This window comes from Ixodes scapularis, unplaced genomic scaffold, assembly GCF_016920785.2.
Source record: "Ixodes scapularis isolate PalLabHiFi unplaced genomic scaffold, ASM1692078v2 PGA_scaffold13__105_contigs__length_92229423, whole genome shotgun sequence".
Lineage (NCBI taxonomy): Eukaryota > Metazoa > Arthropoda > Arachnida > Ixodida > Ixodidae > Ixodes > Ixodes scapularis.
Window position 1 is genome coordinate 75,844,415 of NW_024609839.1, and position 24,824 is coordinate 75,869,238.

Genomic DNA, 24,824 nt, shown 5'->3' on the forward strand with positions numbered 1-24,824 from the left:
GGTACTCTTCATGTGTGTGAAACTGCAGCACATCTACGGTCCCAAGAATTTCTGTGTTTTGCTCATTCTTTCCAAACGAAATGTTGTCGAGGCTTGTTGGCGTTACGTTTTTCTTGGTACCTCGGTTCCAGGCGGCAGCTTCGTCGGTGCAAGCTGTGCCTGTCATTTTGTTCGCAAAGGCATGCTCCATCTTCCACAAGATGGCCCCAACATGGCTACACACCTTTGCCTGGCCAGCCATGCAGGAACAGCCTCCTGTAACTACCCGACCAGTGGTGTGCACGCATGCCCATGCCTTGTGTGGAGCAGCATTAAAGGACTGGGATCTACCCACTTCTGCTTTGAAGTAGCCCAGCTGGTCGCTTATTCTGTGGTGAAGGACAGTTCCCACGAGGCCGCTTGTCAGGTAGAGATACGACTCTAGGCTCTTGTACGCTCTGACCTCCTGAAGATCGCAGGCCTTTGAGTGGACCAAGTAGAAGACGATATCCGGCTTCTCTATGGGTGGCCACGGCTTCATATTGTCCTCCCACATTGACACCTCCTTAGGATGCACGTAGGACATCGATTCTGAAAGGAATAAAAAAGACGATCAATGCTTACGACTCGTGTATGTCCAAGTATCGGTCAACATTGAATTCTCGATATAGGACAAAGAAGCTATTTTTAGCAATATTTCACTTTGTAATGAAATTTTGTTCCTAAACAGAATTAGCATAGTTCATGTTTTTCCAGACACTGCTACTCAATAATGCGTTTGTGCCACTCGTGATCACATGGGGCAGAGTTAATTAAAGCTGCATTTTAACAGTTCGTGCTCATGATTGACATTATTGAAAACGGCTTGTATTGTAAGGCGAAGTCGTTGAAAGAATTCCTATATTGAGTCTTTCTTTCTTCGCCACTGGGCGGTTTAAAGGGCAGTGCGCGTGGCACATTTTTTGCTTACCCGCATTGTAATTTTACCGAACTAATGGCAGTAAGCTCTAGCGCAAGCGAGCACGGTCATGTCTACTTAGAAACCTGCCCGACTCCCTGACTGCTGTGATTCCTGCCAGCCGAGAGGACATTCGCAAACTACAGCATAATGTAGCGCATGCCATTTAAGGTTGTTTAACTTGTCGTCTTGTGTAAAATGATTGTTGTAGTCATCCTTCTTCACCCCCCCCCCCTTTATTTTTATTTGTTAGGGCTATGATAGGTCAGTTCGGTAGGCACACCAGATGCATGGGCCCAGTGATTTCCCTACACCCCCCCCCCCCTTGTTTTTCTAAAGCTCAATGCCGCCTCCCGCTTCGCCAAGCCTGCCCCTGCCCCTCCCTCTGCCCCCCCCCCCCCCCCAAAAAAAAAAGAAAAAAAAATTTCTAGACACCACATTTAATTTTAATTCCTGGGGGGACCCCTGCATGGGCCTCCGCCTTTCCACCGCACTAGTACACTGTAGTACTCAATTTTTTATTTTTTTTTCTTTCATGTGCAATGAAGTTGCAGTTCTTTGTGCGACCTCAAATCTGCCCGAGCACACTGCCCGAGCACATCTCGGGCGCGTGGAGTTTGAGCATACCGCTGCCGTGATCCGTCGTCACTCAACCGGAGCTCTCGCTACTACTCCGAAGCACGCTCTTAAAAGCGCGATGCTCGACCGTGTTCGCAGCCAGCAATAACGCTATGCTCCAACTCCCCGAGGTCCGAGTCGCGCTGAGGTCCGCGGCATGACGGCAGTTCAAAGCATGAACGGTTCGATCTCGCGGTCCTAACGTCTTGATAGGTTTTACTAATGTGAATGCTACAATTAATTATACTACATTTCTGTAAACAAAATGATTACATAAGCTTACCGTCAAGTACCAAGAAATCCAAAGAATCCCAGGCGTCGCTCGTCGAAACCATCGCCATGGCTCGCAAAGGAAAACGAGCTTGAAAAAATATATATATGGCTTGTTCACGGTCGCAAAGGCGCACGAACGGATTAAAAAGGCTTCGGGATAACTACCCACCAAATAAAACCGAAAACATGTTACTAAAAGTCAACAATACACATAAAAGCGGAAATCGCTCACAGCATTCACATTGGGTTTGCTGGACGATTGGCAAAGTTACCCACACCAGCCCCTCGGAGACACGCCGCACGCTAGGCGGCGCCACGATCATTCAAGATGGAAGCGCCCCGTAGCCCATCTTGCAAATGTGTATAGTAGCTGATAACACCTGTTTCTGCCAGCAAAGGCTCGTTGTTAAGACGGTTCATCCTCCCACGCCGCTTTCACTTGAGCCCTCAACGGCGGTGCTCGATGCATGGCTCCCTCCCGCAACGCCAACCAGTGATTTGCCTACAACCCCCCCCCTTGTTTTTTTTTTTTTCGAAGGCACCCCCTTAACCACAGCGACTCCTTTATTCTCAATGACCCCCCTACCCCTCCCCCCCCCCCCCCCCCCCCCTAATTTCAACTCCTGGGGGAACCCCTGACGCCACCGGTGGAGCGCTAAGACCTTCCTAGTCGAGGAGGTGCTGGAGTAGCTCAAAACCGCGGATTCTGGCGCCGCGCTATCAGCCCACGTATGATACCATGGCCATAATGACACTAAGTCATAAAGCGTGGAACCCCTCTCGCGCGTTGAGTTAAGCAAACGATCGCCAAAATCTCCCCCCCCCCCCCCCCCAGCCCGCCACAGTTGGTTTAAAAGATTGCCTCTCTCTGGTGTAGTATTTCAAAAATGCTAATATTTACAGGTCCTCTGGGATGTCGTGACATCACATGATGTCTCAGTGAGACGCAAAAGAACGATGACCCGAAAGCTTCCTTTCTTAAGACTCGTCACTATTCTAGACCTAGAGTCAGACAGCAGCTGTTCTGAACGTCGTGACGCCATCATCATTACGTCACCATCGAGGTCACGTTTCAGACGAAAACACGATAACCCTAAGACCCTAAGACCTTGTCCGATGAATGCTAGGCATTTGAAAAGCTGAATTTATGTTGTATATAGCATTGCCAACCGAGGGTCGTTTGTTCTGCCTCCTCCAGATGGAGCCCCAAGTTCTCTTCGCTGGCATGCTTATATCCGGCGTGTTGCTCGCCGTAGTCCTGGGTTGGCAACTTCTCTACGGATACGTTCCGAGAGCCCACCGAGACACCGGCGACTGGGCCTGTGAGGAATTGCTGTTTGAACCAGTGCCACCTGCTGAGGGTGAGAAGTTTCCGTTGTCTCCATCGTAGCTAGGGCTCGTCATAAGCAGATCTTCCTGTAGAAAAAAAAAAATTGGGTTGTGTGTGTGTTTATACAGCCTAGAACTTGGTCTGCCTCACAGGGGCGACGAGTCTCCCAGCTGTAGATGAGAAATTTAGCCAGTGCGGTACAGCCGCTAGCCTGGGGTCTTTAACGTGCATCACGCAGTAGTGATACACGACCGCACGCCGGTACGATGCTCATCCAGATCGAGACGGGCAGGGGTGGGGCTCGAACCCAGGATCCCTGGGTTCTGCAGCGCGAGCTTTCGCTCCACGTGCTCCGAGCTGGTGTGCCCTAGACCACTCGGCCACCGATCCCCATCTTCCTGTAGAAGGGTGGTGAGCTGGGCTAGTTGGTAAGCATTACACATGGAAAAAGTCAGCGAGCAACTTCAAGAAACTAGACGAATACAGGAGACAGGATAGACGCTGAGCTTACACCGTTGATCCTGCCTCCGATATTCTTCAGCAGTTTCCTCACGATGCTCGCTGACTTTAACCATGTCCAGATCTTCCTCCTTTTTTCTTTCTTGGGTAAAATAGACAAAGAAAGCTAAATGATATTTTGATAAACAAGATTAAAGTAACAAATCGCGGTCCCTTTTAAAACTTGCCAATGTAAAAAGAAATATCTAAAAAAAATTCAGTAAAGACACGTTAATGTATACCGGTTATATAACAAGGTAGGGATTTTGTGTGAATGTGTAATCGCTATTCCTAATACAGAAGCAACTAGCCTAATATATTGCCGCCACAAATATTATATTTTTATTTCCTATTCAACACCCTATATTTCGTAGAAAATCCATGGGATAACAAGCATTGTTTTTTGCAAGAACATTTGAAACTACCATATAATGGAGGTATCTAAAAGTCCAAATATCTTCCGTCTCCTCACCCCGCGGGGTCCCCACGTTGCAGCGAGGTGGGGTAGTGTGCTTTAATGACCACCTCCAGCTGGGCCGGCCAGGGTCGCTCACGCAGGACAGGCCGAGGGGAAGGGCAGACAAAAAGGGATTCATGGTCTGAAACCCACCCACGCATCTTATGCCTTACATTACCGCTATGCGGGAAAAAAAGTCATCCTGGCAGCAGAGTTAACAACGAGGATGGTAAGGGAGTGATTTGGACCTGTTGGTTCGTAGCTAAGGAAAACATCGCCGAAAGAATTCAGGGACCAAAGCAAGAGGGGCAATGTGATGTGTTCCTGAATCGGTGTTGTGGGCGTTAGCGAAAAGAAAGTAACGAAATACGGTACTCTTTATTTCCAAAATAAAGGAATGCGTTACTGACCTACGTGCCGTCAAAATAAAAGGAACGCGCTGCCGTTACCATTACCGGTGAAAAGTACCGCACTTTACGTTTGCGTTACTTTTTATTTATAAATACAGTAACAGCGTTTTTGACATTAGGTCAAAGGGCATGGGCGTTAGAGTTTTATTTTTTTCCTTCTGAAGTTTGATCTTTTGCGTGTGAAAACGGCAGGCAAAATATGGAAGGTTTGTGGAATGTGTGGAATAATTAATGACTTGGCGCACACATTTGGTTCCAGCCTCAGTCAAGGCGCAGCCGACGCTACGACATAATGGGACCAGTCAAGCAGCGTCCAAAGTGGAAGTCACTGGGGGTTTTCTGCTCATGATTAATTCAGCGATGTTATATAACACGTACAGAAGCACGACGAACACCGTGATGGTGCCCTTTTTACTGTGTCTGATTGGTGCTATCAGCGCGTAGCGTCGGCTGCGTCTGGACTAAATAAGAAACAAGAAACACGAAAAAATTTTCAAGTCTACTTTCTTCAAGGTTTAAGGAAGAAGATTAACGAGTAACGTAACTACGTTACCCGTTACTAGAGATAAGTAGCGTAAGTACGTTACTGTTCTGAAGAAGTGACGAGTACGTTACTTACAGAAGTAACGCGTTACCGATAACGACATTACTTGTGAAGCGTCACTGCCGACACTGACCTCAAGTAAAGTTTATTTGAAAACACGAGTATACACAGGATGTTTCTTTCTTGCCGAATTCAATTTCCCTAAAAAGAAAAAAGGCTGTAAAAGCTACACAAATGCGGTCTTCACACTCGAGTTATACGTCCAGACGGACATTATTTCCCAGAGAGAATGCAACTAAATGATGACTAATCTACGACAATTAACTAATTACTTTTCAATTGGACGTTTCAGGGCGCATGTTTATATTGAAAAAAATCAATCAATCAATGTTAAGAACCAGTCCAATTCTGCTGTGGCCGTGACCTCGGAATCAAAGACCACGCGCACACGGTTTGCCAGAAGGGCGAGGAGGGTCCACCGTCTTCCCCTGATTGGCCGTGGGCCTAAAAATATCACCCTGTATACTTTGTTCGCTCATGCACAGTGCATGCACTCATATTGTTGGTGCATAATATCAGTGCCTCGCACGGTAGTGAACGTCTTATTCTTTTTCATCTTCAACTTTTCTTTCAAGAATATTCGAAGTACCTGGTGTATCGCAAGCCAAGTTGCTTTTCCGCAACAATTCTTAGGAAAAAAAAAATGTCGTCATAAAAGTGGGATTTTTAACATTTTTCTGAAAAAAGAAGCTCCATGTGAAAAAAAAAATAAAATAAAAAAGACACTGTCTTGTCACGATACAGGAAAGTATAATATTTCGTGTGAGAAATTCGCCTAAATCTTTGTCTGGGTTGTGAAAATCTCCCCTTCTCAGAAAAAACGTTCAGCCTTTCCATTTTCGTGAAGAAGGAAGACCAGGGGCTCTAAACTCGTCGAGCACGAAGTTCGGGCCGAAGTTGACAGAGCGCACCGATTGGCCTATCACGATGATGACTTCGCGCTTTCTTCGCCGACGTCCAATCGGCGCGCTCCGCGAACTTTCGGCTCCAACTTTGTGTTTGACGAGTTTAGGGCCCCAGTGGAGCTGTACTCGATACACTGTGTGCTTCTTTTTCGTCGTCGACTGTTTTTCGCGCTGTTTCCTACGATGAATTCCCCACCAACGCGCCCAACTATCCATTCTTCTATTATAGCTGGAACGGTTGGCGCCATCTACGAGCAACGGCGGAAACCATACTGGTTGTGTGCTTGCCGCCGTCGCTCATAGATGGCGGTAGCTGTCCAGGTAGGTTTGTGTCGACTACACGGACACGATCCTGGGGAACCTAGTCCTTAACAGCTCCGCTGTAATAAAACTACTTGGCCCAACTTTATTATTCATTAGATGTACGGGTGCGTAATTAAACATTGCGGGTAAAAAGTATACAGCCGCACTGAGAGCTGTCTTTTATATATTTTTTTCTCCTGGTTACAGCGTTTTTGTTAAGTGCGAAGAAATGATGCTCACATAGTTCTTAAAGCTGTACGCGTTTAAAGGGAAACTGAAGCGGTTCTGTATTTAAGGAAAAGGCACTCAAATCATCTTCTTTTTGGCCTCCAGGACCACGAATATCGAGATTATTTTTCTATTTTGTGCACGGAGGCTGCAAAAATTCGTTCTCAAAGTACTGCTGAAGCCCCTCCTTCCCGGAGTGTGACGTCATATTAGGAGTTTTCGGAATCTCCGCTCTCGCACGTCTTCAGCGCCTATCAAAGCTATGCACGCGCACTCTTTTTTTTTTTTTTTTTTTTTATTCAGATATGTCAAGAAAAGGCGTCACGACTGGTGTCAGTGCGGGGGAATATACACCATTCCAATATTCACGAGTCCTCAGCCCAGCATGCGATCTCCTCAACCCTGCACGGGCCTGTTCGTCGCTTCGCAAAGCGAGCAAATCATGCGCCATACGCACCAACACTGAAAATAAAACCGGTCAGGAGCCATTCGTTTTAAAGGCCTATTCACGTCTCTAGCTCGTTGGTCGCCCTCCCGCGGCGGAAACGGGAAGCGCTCTAGTGAGGGTCCCCCGATTCTCTAAGGTGTATGAAAGACCCTGTATCTAGTGTGACGCTGAAATCTCCAAAATATTTTGAAGTACCTAAATCGAACATGTATGTCACAAAATAAAGGTTCCGCGAACAACTTCTCTAACTAAACTATTACGACGCGAGACACAGAAAGAATTCAAGATTAAGACCTACATCGAGAAATTAAATCCAAAATAAAGGTTAGTTTCCGTTTCGCTTCAGAATTAAAACGTGCCCCCTGTAGTAAGTATTACGCTAAACACCGTTTTTGTTTTCAGATAAAGAGGTGACCTGCGCTCATAACACCCTATAGCTTCCTCGTACACTCTAAAATAAGCTCGTTCGTCTACTTTCCCGCACAACCCTCGGATAGCCAATCACCGTAATTTACGGAGGCAGCGCAGCGAATGACAATGCCGAAACATATCTTTAGACCGAAAAACGCAGTCTGAGTTGCGACATTAAGCAATGCAAAGCGTCACGCTTGCATTGCTTAATGTCACAACTCAGATTACGTTTTTTGGTCCAAACATATGCTTCAGCATTGTCATTCGCTGAGCTGTCTCCGTAGGTTGCGGTGATTGGCTCTCCGAGTGGTGTACGGGAAAGCATACGCACGGGCTTTTTTTAGAATTACCAGAAATAATTCGTGTCGCTCAGTGAAGTCAGAACACTAGACAGGCTCAACAGCCCGGCACACATCTCGGACCCTCACTATAACCGCCATTTTGGAAAACGAGTGGCGCCACCTATAGTTAGTTGGAGTCGCGAATAGACGTTTTCTGTTCCCTGTCGTTCTCAGTCACGTGGGTTCCGTATCTGGTATCCGGAACGAAAAAAAAAAAAAAAAAAAAAAAAAAACTTTTCAAATTGGAATATGCGAGAAAATATAGGTGAGGAAAAACGAGAATCTGTGACGATCACGCATTTCTCGTCAGCACCTTCCCACGGCGGGGAGCGATCAGAACAATGTTTTACCACATAAGTGACGACATTCAAGATGGCTGCGCCCTTCATACCTGGCAAGCTTGCAATTGCACGCGCTGCCCACACGAGCAACGCGCGCTTGGCAGCCGAAAGCCTCGTGCGACTGGTCGGAGGTTTTTCGTGTTTTCCCGCATTTGGTTACATCGTCGGGGAAAACGAACGTGATTTTCTGATTCACGGTATAAAAATAAGCCAGAATTTATCTCTAACTCGTTTTTTTTTTTTCAAAGAACCTCTTCACCTTACTTTCAGAACACACACGTGTGTGAACTGTTGCATCTTAAAGGTTCTTTGAACCTTTAAGTTTGAACAGTTAAACATTCTATTTACGAATTTAACCATATGTTAAAAGTCTCTAAAGAATCATAACTGGAAAATCCTAACTGTTGGGCGAGCTTCTGCAGAATCTTTGAAACCATGATCGCGCTTATAGACACGAACAAGAGGAGAGAACACACAGCATAATGCGCTAACGAGAACTAAATTTTCTGAGGGATAAACAGTTGAAGCTAGCGCATTGGTTGCCATGTTCTTATCTCTTGTCCGAGTCAACAAGCGCGACCATGTTTTTAAAGAGGCACTTCTGACAAACACGGTGAACGAGAAAATAAAACATTTGATCGAAACGTTTCATATACCTACTCAAATCTGTACTGTTAAGGAAAAAGGATTTTGAAGTTGTATGAAGCTACGCGCGTTGATTTACTATGTTTTTTTTTATATTTGTGTCATTGTGGGAAATATTTTAGCATCCCGTAAATCCTACATATGTTGCCTACCTTGACACAACTTTGCCAATTTTTATAACGTATTATTTTGGGCACATTATACACTGTACTACCTAAGTGAAAGCTCAGATCATCGTTGAAACATTATTTATGGATGAAAGAAATTAACTAGCATTTTTTAAATAAATAAAATTCGGCGAAGACTATTTATAAGAACGGACAAAACAAGCCATAAAACCAACAAAGTAATTAGAAGAAAAATATCTAAAAGTAGAAAAAGTAATGCAAAGAATACCTGACATCCTTCTGCAGTTTACTTCAACAAGTGTGCGTCAAGTGACGAAGTTCTCGTACCGTGCGACGCTTCCACCTGCGTGTCCGTGAATGCTTCGGACTGCCAGGGCGGCACTGTGAGACACCCGGCGGGTCCGTGCGGCTGTTGCGATGCCTGCGTCCGGCAACTCGGTACGTATTCATTAAAATAATAATAATAATAACAACAACGAGGAATTGAGTGTCGTATTCGTCTCTTCATCGCACGCGTATCTTTGATCTATTTATCGCGTGCACACAACTCTATCGCATGGGTACACAGCATTGTCTTTTTACGGTGCACGAGCTTTAAAAAAAAAACTTATTGCTGACAATAATTAAAAAAAAAAAACACTAGGGCACTCGTCTTGGTTTAATAAAACTATGTTCAAAAAAACTCAAATAGTGCTATTCGTTTTTACCACCGCAACAAACAGCACTTCACTGAGTTACGCGTATGGCGTGACTCAGTGAAGTACGACAAAATGTACGACAATTACTGTCGTACATTTTTTTTTTATGCACAAAATGCATTATGCCGCTACCGCCCAATCCCAAGCTTTTGTCCGTCGTCCTTGCATTTCCTGCTAAATTTAGCGGGAAAGTGGCGCCACGTGACCTATGGTGGAAGTCACGTGAGATATACGCTAACTCAGTTTTCCCGCTAAATTTAGCTGGAAAGGTGAATACAGTCTGTTAAACCCTTCCCAAAACGGCTCTTGAAATACGTTTTGTGAAGTGTTTATCAAGAAGACTGCTTCGCGGAAATTGCTTCTTGCAATCTCAACCGATTGTCTATCTCGCCAGCAATATAACACATGGGGTAAATATATGGGTGTGTACCACCCGTATTTCTCTTGCCTTCATTTTAGTAAATGCTTTTTGTTTATATTTCCGAGCCTTCGTAATACTTCCGACTTAGAGAATTTCATGTATTATTTTTAAAGAAATTATTTCTATTTAGCGTTGCCTCACCATGACATAATATTTGATCGGAAAAGAAACGCCAAATAAACTTTTTTTTTTAATTTCTTCTTATAATTTAATGTTGACAAGAAAGATGTCGCAACCCCGTGACATAACGCTTGGTAGAATATTTGCCTCGAAACAATAATTTTTTTTTTTAATGACGGAAAGTTGTTTTGCAGTTACTCTCAACTAAAATTTGAAAACCTTATAAATGAATAAATAAATAAATATATATATATATATATATATATATATATATATATATATATATATATATATATATATATATATATATATATTGTGAGGGTGATAAAGAGTGATTTAATGGCGTAGATGATTCGCTGCCACACACTCAGCAATGCTCTTAGTAGCCACTGAACCGAGCCAAGTGCACGTGCTTGACAATCCTCTCTCGGCCCCTCGTCGTCTTCGATCCAACACTTCCCCCGGCGGTAGAAGGGCCGGCCACCGGCACTGGCGTCTTCAGAGGTGCATGGTAACGTTTCATTCGTGATATATGAACAATATCACGTGATTTGGTGCGATGATCTCGGGGAGGTGCGACGGGCTCTACTTCGTAGGATGTAGAAGAGATGCGGCGAAGTATACGAAATGAGCCGACGTATTTGTGGAGCAACTTTTCGCATTTTCCTTGCTTACGGATTGGTGTGGCGAGAATAACTTGATCGCCAACTTCGTATGTGGTGTCGTTGTGAGTCTCTTCGTATCGAAGCTGTTGTTGCTGCTGAGATTGAAGGGTGCTGAGACGCGCCAGTCGTCTAGCATCGTCGGCACGGCCGGCAACCTCCGAAGGATAAGATGACATCGGAGAATCAGGCACAAAGGGCAACACGGTGTCGAGAGTGGTGGCGGATTGACGGGCAAATAGCAGATAATACGGCGAGAAGCCCGTCGTGGCCTAACGAACGGTATTGTATGCGAAAGTAACGTATGGAACAATAACGTCCCATTGTGTTTGATTTTCTGCAACGTATATGGACATCATTTGTGACAGCGTGCGGTTGAATCGTTCTGTTAGCCCATTGGTTTGCGGGTGATAGGCGCTGGTTAGTTTGTGAACTGTGTTGCATAGGCGGAAAAGCTCGTCGAGAAGTTTAGCAATAAATGGGGTACCCCGATCACTTATTATTGCCTGAGGAGCTCCATGTCGTAGGAGGATTTGGTGCAGAAAAAAGTTCGCAGCCTCTTGAGCTGTGGCGGCTGGGACGCAAGCTGTCTCTGCGTACCGGGTTAAGTAATCCACGGCGACAATTATCCACCGGTTATTGCTTGCAGACACGGGGAAGGGACCCAAGAAGTCAATCCCAATTTTTTGGAATGGTCGATCGGGCGGTGTAATGGACTGAAGATGGCCGGATGACTGCGTGGTACGTGTCTTGTGCATCTGACAGGGGTGGCATGTCCGAATGTACTTATTGATGGTGCGAAACATGCCTTGCCAAAAGTAGCTTGCACGTACCCGGAAGTAGGTTTTTGCAAAGCCGAGGTGTCCTGCAATAGGGTCGTCGTGGTGAGCTCGCACAATGTCTTGTTGGAGGTTTCGAGGAACAACGAGCAGCCAGGTCCGTCCATGTGGTTCGTAGTTTCTTCTGTAAAGGATCCCATCGCGAAGAGTGAAAAGTCGAGCTCGGTGTTGTGTACGCTTTGTGGCGGAACCGGGGATCCCCATCAAGCAATCAATTATAGGCTTCAAAGTGGTGTCGGATGCTTGGGCAGATGCGATGTCGATAGTATCCAATACAGTGATGGGAGATACGGGGCCAGTAGGGGCTTCAGGTGAAGTGTCGCAGGGCAACGGACAACGTGAAAGGCCATCTGCATCAAGGTGCCGCTTTCCGGATTTGTATAAAACAGTGAAACTGTAATCCTGAAGCTTCAGGGACCAGCGTCCAAGGCGGCCAGTCGGATCTTTAAGGCTCGCAAGCCAGCATAGGGAGTGATGGTCAGTAACAATTTTAAAGTGTGTACCATATAGGTATGGTCTAAATTTTAAGATCGTCCAAATGAGCGCTAGGCATTCCCGTTCGGTGATACTGTAATTTCGCTCACACTTGCTGAGAGTTCGGCTGGCGTACGCAATAACGCGAGAACTGCCATTTACATTTTGGGCGAGGACAGCTCCGATTCCATATCCACTAGCGTCCGTTCGAATTTCTGTCTCTGCCCCCTGTACAAAATGACCGAGAATTGGGACCGATATCGAGGCATGTTTGAGAGACTGGAATGCTGCTGCTTGTGTTGAGCCCCATTGGAATGTGACGCCGTTCTTTAGCAGCAGGTTACGTGGTTCGGCGAGATCGGAGAAACGGGGTATACATTTGCGGAAGTAGGTGCAAAGTCCTAGAAAAGCGCGGATATCTGTCTGGTTTTTGGGTATGGGGAAGTCGGAGACAGCTTGAACTTTGCCTGGGTCTGGGCGGATCCCTTCGGAACTGACAAGGTGGCCCAACACTTTGAGTTCCTGAGCTGCAAACTTGCACTTTTTCGAGTTCAATTGCAAATTAGCGGCGCGAAAGCAGTTTAAAACCTGGCGGAGACGGCATAGGTGGTCTGAGAACGTTGCGGAAAAAACGATGACGTCGTCGAGATAGCAGAGGCAGGTGTTCCAGGTTAGGCCGCGGAGTATGGTGTCCATCATTCTTTCGAACGTCGCCGGAGCATTACATAGCCCGAAAGGCATCACGTTAAATTGGAAAAGACCGTCTGGGGTGACAAATGCAGTCTTCGGCTTATCCGTTTCAGCTACCGGGATTGGCCAATAACCGCTACGTAGGTCTAATGAAGAAAAGAAGGACGAGCCTTGAAGTGCATCCAGCATATCATCGATGCGAGGGAGGGGATAAACGTCCTTTTTGGTGACCTTGTTCAGGCGCCGGTAGTCAATACAGAAACGCCACGAGGCGTCTTTTTTTTTTTCACCAGAACCACGGGAGACGACCAAGGGCTTGTTGAGGGTTGTATAATGTCGCTCTTGAGCATATCGGTCACGTGGTCTGGGATCACTTTCCGTTCTGCAAGGGGTATACGATATGGACGGCTTTTTACAGGAGATGCCTGGCCTGTGTCGATCTGATGGTGCACTTCCGATGCCTTTGAAAGCGGTGATCGGTTGAAGTCAAATAAGTCACTATATGTCTGCAGGAGATCGACCAGAGCGTTCCGTTGGTCTGTATGCAAATTGGTGTCAATCATCTGCGTTGTTAGGGCGGAGGAGCACACATTCTTTGAAATTGATGGCGGTAGAGGAATGGAATAGTCATTTAACAAAGTACTGTAAATTTCGTGCTGGTAAGTTCGAATGATCGCGATTGCAGTTCCTCTCGGTAAAATAATTGGAATGGCTGAGGCGTTTGTGAGGTACAAATTAACACGGTTTCCAATGACAATTACGGTAGAGTATGGTACAAGCAAGCCCTTCTGCGTGAAGCTGGTAGGCAGCGGCTCAACAAGTCCGTAAGTGTCTTGGAAATGCATATTGGACGTGAGTGTTACGGCACGAGCAGTCAATGGAGGCAGGTTTATATCAGTTGTAGTTCGGAGGAAAACGGGATGCAAGTCAGGATTATCTTCGATATCTGAACAGTTCAAATGGAGCTGGCGCTCGCCGCAGTCGATTACGGCATCCGTTGATGCCAAGAAGTCCCAGCCTAGTATTACGTCGGCAACGCAATTGGAGAGAACTGTAAAGATGACAATGTACCGATTTGCACCAATGATCACGGAGAAGGTTGAACATCCGAGAGGTTGAACCAAGTCTCCATTCCCCATTCGTAAATAGCGTCCGGGTGCTGGCGTCATCACTTTCCGCAGACGTCGGCGAAAACTCTCAGAAATGGATGATTTGGCGGCACCAGTGTCGACGAGGGCAGTAAGGTTTTGTCCATTAATTTCAACAGCAACAGTAGTGGGGCCATCAGTCGGAGGATTTATATAGCAATTTGTTACTGCAGCCTGACCTCCTGGGGCAACCCAGGCTGCTGGCTTCAGTTTGACGTCTGGTGGGTTGGAGCGGCGACGTTGAGGGGCGACACCGAACGCGGTCGTCGAGGATATGGAGACGGAGATCGGCTTCGGCGGCTGTCGCGATGTGAGAAGGGGGCTTGACTCTGAGGCTGGTTGTCAAAAGGGCGAGCGTCGTCATCAGCAAAATAGCGTGGGCGAGGTTCAGGGTAGCGTCTATACTCGTTGGCATTCGATTGTCGGCGGCAATATCGGGCGACATGACCGGGTGTGCAACAGTAGAAACAAATGGGTCTGTGGTCTTCAGTCCTCCAAATGTCGCACTTTCGGCGAGGGATGTGTGGTCTCGACGTGAGTGGGGATTGATGCGGTAGGTAGAAGGGTTGCGGGTCGTGTGGCATTGAGCATACCAGTGCAGGTGCAGGCGGCGCAGCGGTGCATGTCGTGGTCGCTGGTGTAAATGAACCCAACGCAGCGCGGAGCTCGTCCTGCACAACTTTCTGCACGCTGTGCGTTTGGGGACGAGGTTGGGGAGTGTCGGCAGACGCACGGAACTGATCTAAAAATGATCGCAATTCTTGGCGAATAATATTGCGAATCAGCGTCGGTAGATCAAGGTTAGAAACAGAGGCAATAGAGACCTCTGGTAGGCGATCAAAAGGAGGCTTTGAGATGCGGGCGCTCTGTAGTTCCTCATATGTCTTGCTCTCGGTGATGAGCTGTTGAACCGTCGTAGGCGATTTGGGAGCGACGATGGCGAAGAGGTCTTGTGAGAGCCCCTTGAACAAGTGCCGGATGCGATCTTCCTCTGTCATTTGAGGATCGGCTCTACCGCAGAGACGGAGAACGTCCTCGATGTAGCAGGTGGAAGACTCTGCAGTGGACTGAAATCGGTGAGCGAGTTTATCTTTCGCCTGCTGCTTGCGGTGTTCAGGTTTTCCAAATGCGTCTGAGAAGGCGGCTGTGAAAGCGTCCCACGAGTTCATTTGATCTTCATGATTGTCGAACCACTGCAATGCAGTGCCCGTCAAATAAAACACTGCATTGGCCAGTTTGAAGCTGTCATCCCAGTGATTGTGATGAAATGCCCTTTCGTAACTCTTGAGCCATTCAGTTACGTCCATGTCGGGTGAGCCATTGAAAAGAGGATACAAAACTTGAAAGTATAAAACAGAGAGGACGAGGACGGGAACAGGACATCTTTCATTTAGCAACAACATAGAATGGCACAACGATAAAACCGCCCCCCAAGGGTCTCACCGTTCTCAAAGAGGGAAAGGAAATACTAGTTATAAAGGAAAGGGAATACACTAAAAGAAAAGTTTAAAAAGCGCATCAGTAATCTAGTTATTTTCGGTTACTTAGAATTAACCTTGGTCATTGTCAGTGATAATGCGGAATTATTCTTGTATGTAGTCCAAAAAGGGGAATTGTACTATAAATATAAAAGTTTAAAAATTTTAAAAAGCTGTAGCGTCACGACGAGGTGTCAATATTCTAGTCATCTCTGGTGTTAAGAATTCGACCTCTGTCTTTGTCAGTGATAATGAAGGTGCAGAAATGTTGTTGTTAACAGTCCCCATGGCAAATGACTCGATGATTTCTCTCCCAAATCTGTTATTGTGCCCGCCCAGTATACTAGTATTAGAAAAATGAGGTGTACAGTCATCGCATGTGCGGCTGTGAACGACAATGGGGTGATACGACTCAGTTGAAGCCTTTGATGCTTCCAAGTTATGTTCTCTGAGTCGGTGGTTGACGCATCTCCCAGTCTGTCCAATGTACTGACTGCCACAGCTTAGTGGAATTGAATAAACCTTCTTTTCTTCGCATTCTACGAACTTTTTTGCATGTTTTACATTGCACCCTCGGGGACTGTCGCTCCCATTAACCTTTTTGCACATCTGTTTGAGGCGCATACGACAAGAAAAAACCACCCTCGTGTCAAACTTGGACGCGATAGACCTTAAACAGTGCGCGGAATTGTGCATGTAGGGAATCACAGCGAAACGACCTTTCTTTTTTGAAACAACTGGCGGAAGTTGTGGTTTGATAATGAACCTCTCAAGGGTGGAGCGAAGTAGGTCAGCAGGAAGCCTGCCTTAAGTTGCAGCAGCAGAGGTTAGAAAAAGCAGGCTTTCCTGCTGACCTACTTCGCTCCACCCTTGAGAGGTTCATTATCAAACCACAACTTCCGCCAGTTGTTTCAAAAAAGAAAGGTCGTTTCGCTGTGATTCCCTACATGCACAATTCCGCGCACCGTTTAAGGTCTATCGCGTCCAAGTTTGACACGAGGGTGGTTTTTTCTTGTCGTATGCGCCTCAAACAGATGTGCAAAAAGGTTAATGGGAGCGACAGTCCCCGAGGGTGCAATGTAAAACATGCAAAAAAGTTCGTAGAATGCGAAGAAAAGAAGGTTTATTCAATTCCACTAAGCTGTGGCAGTCAGTACATTGGACAGACTGGGAGATGCGTCAACCACCGACTCAGAGAACATAACTTGGAAGCATCAAAAGCTTCAACTGAGTCGTATCACCCCATTGTCGTTCACAGCCGCACATGCGATGACTGTACACCTCATTTTTCTAATACTAGTATACTGGGCGGGCACAATAACAGATTTGGGAGAGAAATCATCGAGTCATTTGCCATGGGGACTGTTAACAACAACATTTCTGCACCTTCATTATCACTGACAAAGACAGAGGTCGAATTCTTAACACCAGAGATGACTAGAATATTGACACCTCGTCGTGACGCTACAGCTTTTTAAAATTTTTAAACTTTTATATTTATAGTACAATTCCCCTTTTTGGACTACATACAAGAATAATTCCGCATTATCACTGACAATGACCAAGGTTAATTCTAAGTAACCGAAAATAACTAGATTACTGATGCGCTTTTTAAACTTTTCTTTTAGTGTATTCCCTTTCCTTTATAACTAGTATTTCCTTTCCCTCTTTGAGAACGGTGAGACCCTTGGGGGGCGGTTTTATCGTTGTGCCATTCTATGTTGTTGCTAAATGAAAGATGTCCTGTTCCCGTCCTCGTCCTCTCTGTTTTATACTTTCAAGTTTTGTATCTATTAACCAACACGCTCGTTTTCAACTGTAACTGAAAAGAGGAGGGTCTCTTTGTCGGTTCTTGATGCGCGGTGCTGACGGTGTTAAACCAGCAGATAGTTGCCCGTTGGAACCACTGGCCGATGGTTGGCCGTTGGAATTGGCTCTCTCTTGTGACATGGCCGGAAGAAGGCGTCTATTTCGCAACTCCAGAATGTGGTTATGGAGCGGAGAGGTCGAGGAACTTAAAGCACCTCCACCACCTGTGAGGGTGATAAAGAGTGATTTAATGGCGTAGATGATTCGCTGCTACACACTGAGCAATGCTCCGAGCCAAGTGCACGTGCTTGACAATCCTCTCTCGGCGCCTCGTCGTCTTCTATCCAACAATATATATATATATATATATATATATATATATATATATATATATATATATATATATATATAAGAGAGAGAGAGACAGAATGTTAATATTTAGAAAAGCTCAGCGGTGTGCTAACAATAAGGTGCATTAACATAAGGTGCATTAACAATAAGGTGCATAAATGCAATGTTTTGAATCAAATACTTACGCAAGGCTCGACATTGGGATGAAGCCGCCAAAAAGACCATTTAAAGGAGAAATGCAACAATTTTTGTACTGTGCACAAATACCGCTTAAAACGGATCCCTAACGTTAATGACCTATGAAACACGCGTTCGTTTTTCACCCCACGCAATAGAAGTCCCAGAAAAAAATTAAAGAAAACCGAGCAGCGTTCACCCCCTCAACTCGCAGCCAGAACAAGCGGCCACGTGATCTGGAGCCGATTATATGCCGCCAGTGTTGATCATAGCCACGCGCTGGGGTTGGCAAAGCGCAGGACACGCGCTGAGTTCCAGACATTGTTATGGTTCGGCTGTTGTCGTTGCAGCGATTGGACACGGGTGACTACCCGAATGCTTCTCGAGCTAGCAATTGTCACGAGCCCAAGTCGAGTTCCCACGCAATGCTCGGGTCCAATCTAGGAACCGCATTCAAATATCGTCACTTCGGTGTACTGAGGTCCCCGAGTTACGTCATCAAAGTTTGCAAAGGAGAGATTGAATGAAAATGATCGCTTTTGTCCTTGAAATTACACCGCAACAAAGGAGTTTCTTGGCCATTGGCGTAGCGTGTGAGTATCCTTGAGTGCCAGGTGTGCCAGTAAGCTCGTGTATAGTGAAAAACATTCCAACTGAATATCGTTGCACAGCTCCTTTAATTGATAATAAATTAACAACTTCTTGTACACAATAACCGCCAATTATGGAGGTAGACACCGATTTCATTGTGGCAGGTGTACACGGTTTGGTTACATTTATCTACTATACTTCAATGTTCTAGTCCCAACCAACGTTACTAAAACACTCAGTTGGGAAACTCCCATAGAGACAGCCCTAAAATATGGCCCCAATCTGTCTCCGAGCACCGAGCTAATGACGAACACAACGCCACCATTTCTCCCGCAGCGGCCACTCGAGAAACTGCACATGACTTCTATTTTTGGCTTTGACAGGGGTGAACCCCCGTCTCTCCGGCGGACGCGCCGCGTTGAAGTAATGAAGTTAAAATGGACCTAGGTCTGGACGCGCTACCTGAAAGGCCCGCTGAGGCATGGTTTTATAAAAACAATATTAATTGTTCCGCAAAGCCTTGCGAACTAAAGATGATACAAACATCACGCGCCCATCATTTGGTACTAAACTCCAATAAATTTCCTACAAAAAGAGTCTTTTCCGTTTGTTTTTACGCAAAAAACAGGCTTTCAAAACGCTCGAGGTGACCACAGTACAGACAAATGATAAAGAGTGGCGCTGTTGTCGCATTTAGCTCGCTCTCGGTGGACGCCAGCGGCCCAGGGTTCGACGGTGAGTTTCCCAACTGAGTGTTTTAGTAACGTTGGTCCCAACGTAACACATATAGATATCGCCCCTACGAAAAGTACGCGTCGCACACAACAGATGATTTTGATCATTTATAAATATAAAAAATATAAAAAATAGATAATTGGGCTATTAGTACATCGCAGATGAGACCCACAGCTCTTACGTCATGAGGGTGATGGTAGCACAGTGGTGGCGATTGGAAGCTATGCTTGAATTACTAAGATTATCGTACTAAAATGCATAGGAATGAAATTTAAAAATATCGGTGCTTGAAAACATTTCCAGTGATACCAAACCACGCTAAGCTCACGTCTTAATCCGTAACACACTACCTGCTAAACCGAAACCGATGACGCTAGCGATGATGATGGCTGTGAATCTGTCAGCCTCGGGACTTCGCGGCAAACGCTACAGTCAGGCCTACACTAGCCTCCACAAGTACGAGTACAGCACTACACTGCGGCCACAATGTACAACGACGGCAGGACCAAGGCCGCTCAACTTGTCCTCCGCACTGAGGAATTCAACGGCTATGACACAACGAATACGAACATTAAAACGTATGCAGTGAGAGCACATGAACTAATACACTTAAATATCATTTAAAAAAAAAATTAAAAATCGACGTTTTTTTTTTTTGTTGTTTTTTGTGCGCGGTTGAGGATTATGTGAACGTATTTTCCATGTCCCAATCACAACCACTTTGTAAATTTTTTTTTTTTGTTGTTTTAGTCCTTGTTGAGACGTCTGTGGAAAGTCGAACGTCGGTTTCGGGACGTGAAACGTCCGCACATTTTTTGTATGTCCCCGGGACGTTTGGTGTTGTCTGGGCCATGACACGCCGTCTGCTTGGGACACAAGTTATTGGCACTTCGAAATGACTTTGGATGCTTGGGCGGGATAGAATCTCCAAGACGCATTCCGGGAATCGTAGTAAAATGTTGCGCGTGTCTCATATTTTTAAAGAGTGCACTGAATTAGTGGTTTCCCTGATGTCTAGAAAGTCTAATTGAAACTGTATCTTAATTAACTAAATAAAAAGTTAATTACTGAAGAGTTTTTTAAAACTTAATTATACCGAACGCCGTTATTTCCCGAGATAGGCCCACTGGCATAAATCAATATGTCATTAACCTTTTTCCCCATCGGGTCAGTTTTTTTGTGTTTTTTTTTAGTAACGAATTGTTTAGCGTTTTGTGAAACACCCTGCATCCAGAGAAAACTCGGCTCAAACTATTCTAAAATTGTCAACCGAAAAAACCATGTTATACATAATATATTTATAGCCTTTATTAAAAATGATATTTGTTTTGGTCTAAGGAGCTGGGATTCGTTTGAAAGCCCATACATATATAATGTTTTGGTCGGTTTAAAAAAAAATTGTTATCAAACTATTAATTGTGTGCTGCATCACATGCAGAGATTATAAACATGTTTTTGTTGTTGTAGTTGTTGCATTCTTACTCGGTTAGAAAACCCCACTGAATTCCACGCTTGAAGATACCCACACCAACGACTAAACCATAAATAGATAATAAAGTTGGATCAGAATGCTTTCAATCTCTACGACGCCCGGAATATGAATAGAACACAAATTTACAGAAGTACATTGTTGTTTTCTGTCTCAGGTAAAGGCAAAGCTAGTTGCCGCACAAATATTTTATGACAATGTATTATTTTTTTTTTTATTCTTGCTGCGTAGGTCAAGGGGAGCGCTGTTACCATCCTAAGAAGGAAAAATCCATGAATCATACACCAGGAGAGTGCAGGCATGGAATCAAGTGCAGTGCGGTGACGTGCAACTGCGAAGGACCCTCGACGGAAGAGGACGACTAAGCATACAAGAATTATACGCTTTAATTAATTAATTTATATATTTAATTAGATACCTTAACGACCCCCTTGGTGGTATTACATAAAGGGGTGGGTAGCAACAAGTACAGGTTCAATGTCACAAGACAAGTGTGCATGTAGAAATAAATAAGAAACTTCAAGAGGGTGGAGTCTAAACCTTTTCTGTATTCGCTTTCTGCGCGCTACCATCTGTTTTTTTTTTGTTTCTTTTCTACTGGGTTCTGAAACACGTTCTGCGCGCGCGCAGTAGCTTTCTTTCAGAAAATATGAGAAGCTGCGCATACGTACAGTGACTCAGCATTTTTCGCCTGGGTGGTAAGCGCTAGCTGGAGATGTGAAAGAAAAATACTCTATTATACCTAAATTGCGATATCACGGAAACGTTTCTTCAATTCAGTTGAGTCGTATATAGTTACAATGTTCCGGTGGAGACCGTTCAAGTCAATGGCGCAGTACACTGATCTCAATGATAAGTGCTGGATCGCGCATCCCCGCTTGTTCGCTGCAGCGCGAGTGCGGCCACCGGACGGCCATCTTGCATGCCATTTTTTTTCCGTGTTGCCAGCGTTGCAGAGGGCGGCGGCAGCGTGCTAAAGACACGTTTTCTACTCGTTCGTCGTCATTCGCCGAAGACGTTCTTTAAGGTCCTGGGTGAAGAGTGATACTTGCTGTTGAGAACACTTGGAAAGTTTTACGAAAGCGCAGTGCCCCAGGAAAAAGCCACAACTCGTCGAAGGCAAGTTTCGTCGGTCTGGCGGCGTGTTCAAAGCTTCCTTAACACGCCGAAGTGCTGTGTCTCTGTGCCTTCGCACGCTTGGATGCCGATCAAGAATCGAAGCCGTGTGAACGTGTTTTTCGAGTGCAATGCGTGAAGCCAGAAAGTACAAAGACAGTACGTATGCACGTCCCACGAAGCGGCCGCCATCCCGGCGGCGAGGAAAACCACTCGCCTTGTCCGTGCACATACACTCTTAGAAAAAAGGGTACGGATAGTCCTCCCTTACGGGAGGAACGGTCTTGTAACCTATGTTCCTTTAGAAAGGGAGAAACGTTCGTCCCTGAAGCAGGGGAGCAAAGTTCCACCGTCGCTTACATCTCAATATGGCGGCCCCGAATCGAGAAAATCGAGCCCAATAAGGCTTAACGAGGACGCTACGTCTCTTGTACGGGACGAGAGCAGCAGCAAATAAAAGCGTAACACCAGCTTTCCGCAAACTGTGTTTATTTCCGAAGCCAGACTCCCCCCACGGGTACAGACACCTGCGTTTCGAAAGCAGTTACTCAGTCTTCTCGTCGACAGCACTGCGATGTTAAACGGAGACAACCGATACGTAGTTACTTCGAGCACTTTGCGTCTTACCTTTGGTGTTCCTCGAGTCACAATTCCTTCGTCAACCGCACATCACGGAGAAGGGCAAACTCACTCCGCGAAACCAGAAGTCGCTCTCGAAAGAACGAACTTGAAGCCGCTGTTTATCGCGTAGCGTGATAGAAGGTTAAATCGCTAGCCACCAGATGGCGGGGTCAAGCAGAGTAATTACAAGTAGCTAGGCTAGGTGGCGCTAGGTACCGCCCAATTCATGTTCTACAAAAAATCATTTGCTTCTCTCAGGCCACTACTGTGCTTGAGGACCCTCTACTATACACACATGACACCCATACACTTATTACAAGCATCAGGTGAACATACATTAAGCACATGCACTGCACACACAAATATCAATTCAACGGAACACCACACTAACCCGAACACTACACCCGTGCTCTGCGTTTCCGTCTTTTATACTGGTCGTTTTGAACGTGCGGAACTTTTCGGTGACTCCCTAAGCAATAAAAAATATTCCCAGCATGTTGATTTTTTCCCTGCAATGTCATACCTTTGAGAGTATTTTGAATGGCTCAGGGGTTGAATCTCTTATTAAAAAGTAAACGCTCAATCATGCCGTAATTATTTGAAAGCCAATAAATCAAGCCGCTCCAATGCGGTTCGAAGTCATGAGTTTGTTTCCCCACACGGCAAGTCGTGCCTTGTATTTCTATTTGTGCTGTTCGCGCGAAGCTGCAATTGCCGTTTGAATTAATCTCTGTTGAGTGGATATTCAGTCAGCTGGAAGTGATGCTTCACGGACTGAGAAATTGCTTTTCGATCAACTTGAATGCAGTCAAAGCCGCGACTTGCGGCAGGTGTTAAGTGTACGGAACTACGCCGTGGCGAGCCCGAAAACTTCTAGCTCTCATCCCAGCGCGCCACGGAGGGCAGTTTCTCCAGCAACCGTAGTATAATTAAACAGCAAAATAAAGGGTAGCTTTTTTTTCGATTTTACCTACTATTGTTTTTAATGCCGAAATTCCATACTGTAAACATACGCACTTTACGTAACGCTTTCGTACTGTTCAGTCCTTGCCCCTGAGCGCAATCGCTGTCGGGGACGAGACAATTCCGACAGTCACATTGGCCACTGTACGGTAGGAGCTTCTACTGTTCAGACCAGCGTTCCAACATGACTATCCGCACGTTGATCGATTGCACGTAATCCCTCAAGTGGTATTAAACTTTTTAATGTAAACCGGAATGTCAACCTGCGACACCCCGCCCCCTCCGATCACAACCCGACCAGCGGCATTAATGCCCAACAGTTTACGATCTCATCTTCTTGTTACACCACTGATACGCGAACACATGGTCACATCGGCGATAATTCCAGTCTTCTGTTCACAACCCAACACTGTCATCACGATGTTGCAGCTATGTTGCTGACACGCACAAACACAAAACCACGTTGAACGCCGGTTGCACTCGGCATCGCAAAACAGAACCGAACTCAGGGGGGAAGGCACCCAGGCAGCCGGCAGCAAAGCCTGCCTGTCTTGGACGCAGTTCCTGCAGTTTCCATAACGTCGAAAACGTCGACACAGTTCCGCGTGCTTTCGCTACTGTAGTCTGTAGTGCTGCAACCTGCAGTGGCTGTAGTTCCGTCGTTCCGTGCCGCGCGAGTCACGCAATCCGGAGACGGCCATCCCCCAGTGTACGTGGCGCTGCTGGCACTGCTCCGAACTTCGCTGTTTCTAGCGGCTTCGTTTGCTCGTTTGATAAAATTAGTGATAAAAACGTCAATGCAACCGAAATGTTCTGGACGTTTAAACTAGAAGATGGAATTACAGGCGGCCTTCGCTGCCGCTGAAGCTCAATCAACTCAACAGCTATTTATTAAGCAACGCGCGCGACCTGCTCGAAAAACGAAACCGAAAGACGATGAGTCGGGAGGGCGAAAGCTTTCTCCCGTCTGCCTGGAGAAGGAGAAAAACATTTCGTTCCTCCCCTTTACTCGTGTCCGCTTGGGGGCGCGTCGGTAGAAGGGAGGAAGGCGCGCCGTTGCTACTTTTTTCCTCCATTTTTTCTTAGAGTGTAGGATACCTAGCAGCTCTCGTCGCCGGTCAGTCCCCGGGCTGCGAATCGTCTCCCTTCCCAGAAGAAACAGGCACCGTTGCTCCAGAGGCCCGTGCCGTACCGCCATACCAAGTGTCTCTTACCACTTTTTAATGAACGAACGGAGATATTACATAGACTAAAAAAGTTGCCGCCCGGCGTCGCTAGCAGTACGGCTACCATGGAAAACCTTCCAGGCCCAAAATGGAGATCACTATCGGCACATCTGACGTCGTGCATCTAGATAATTTTGCGTCGTGTCGCTACTCTGGCAGCTAAGCTGCCATATACAGTACTGTGCCCTAGCCCACTCGGCCACCGATCCCCCTGATGTTGATTTGATTTATAGTTTACATTGCGATTAATCTCGGATTAGAAAAAAAAAAAAACATACACTACTGGCCACGTGTGCCACAATAAACACAAAACGTTCGCATGTGGCCGCTCGTGTGCCA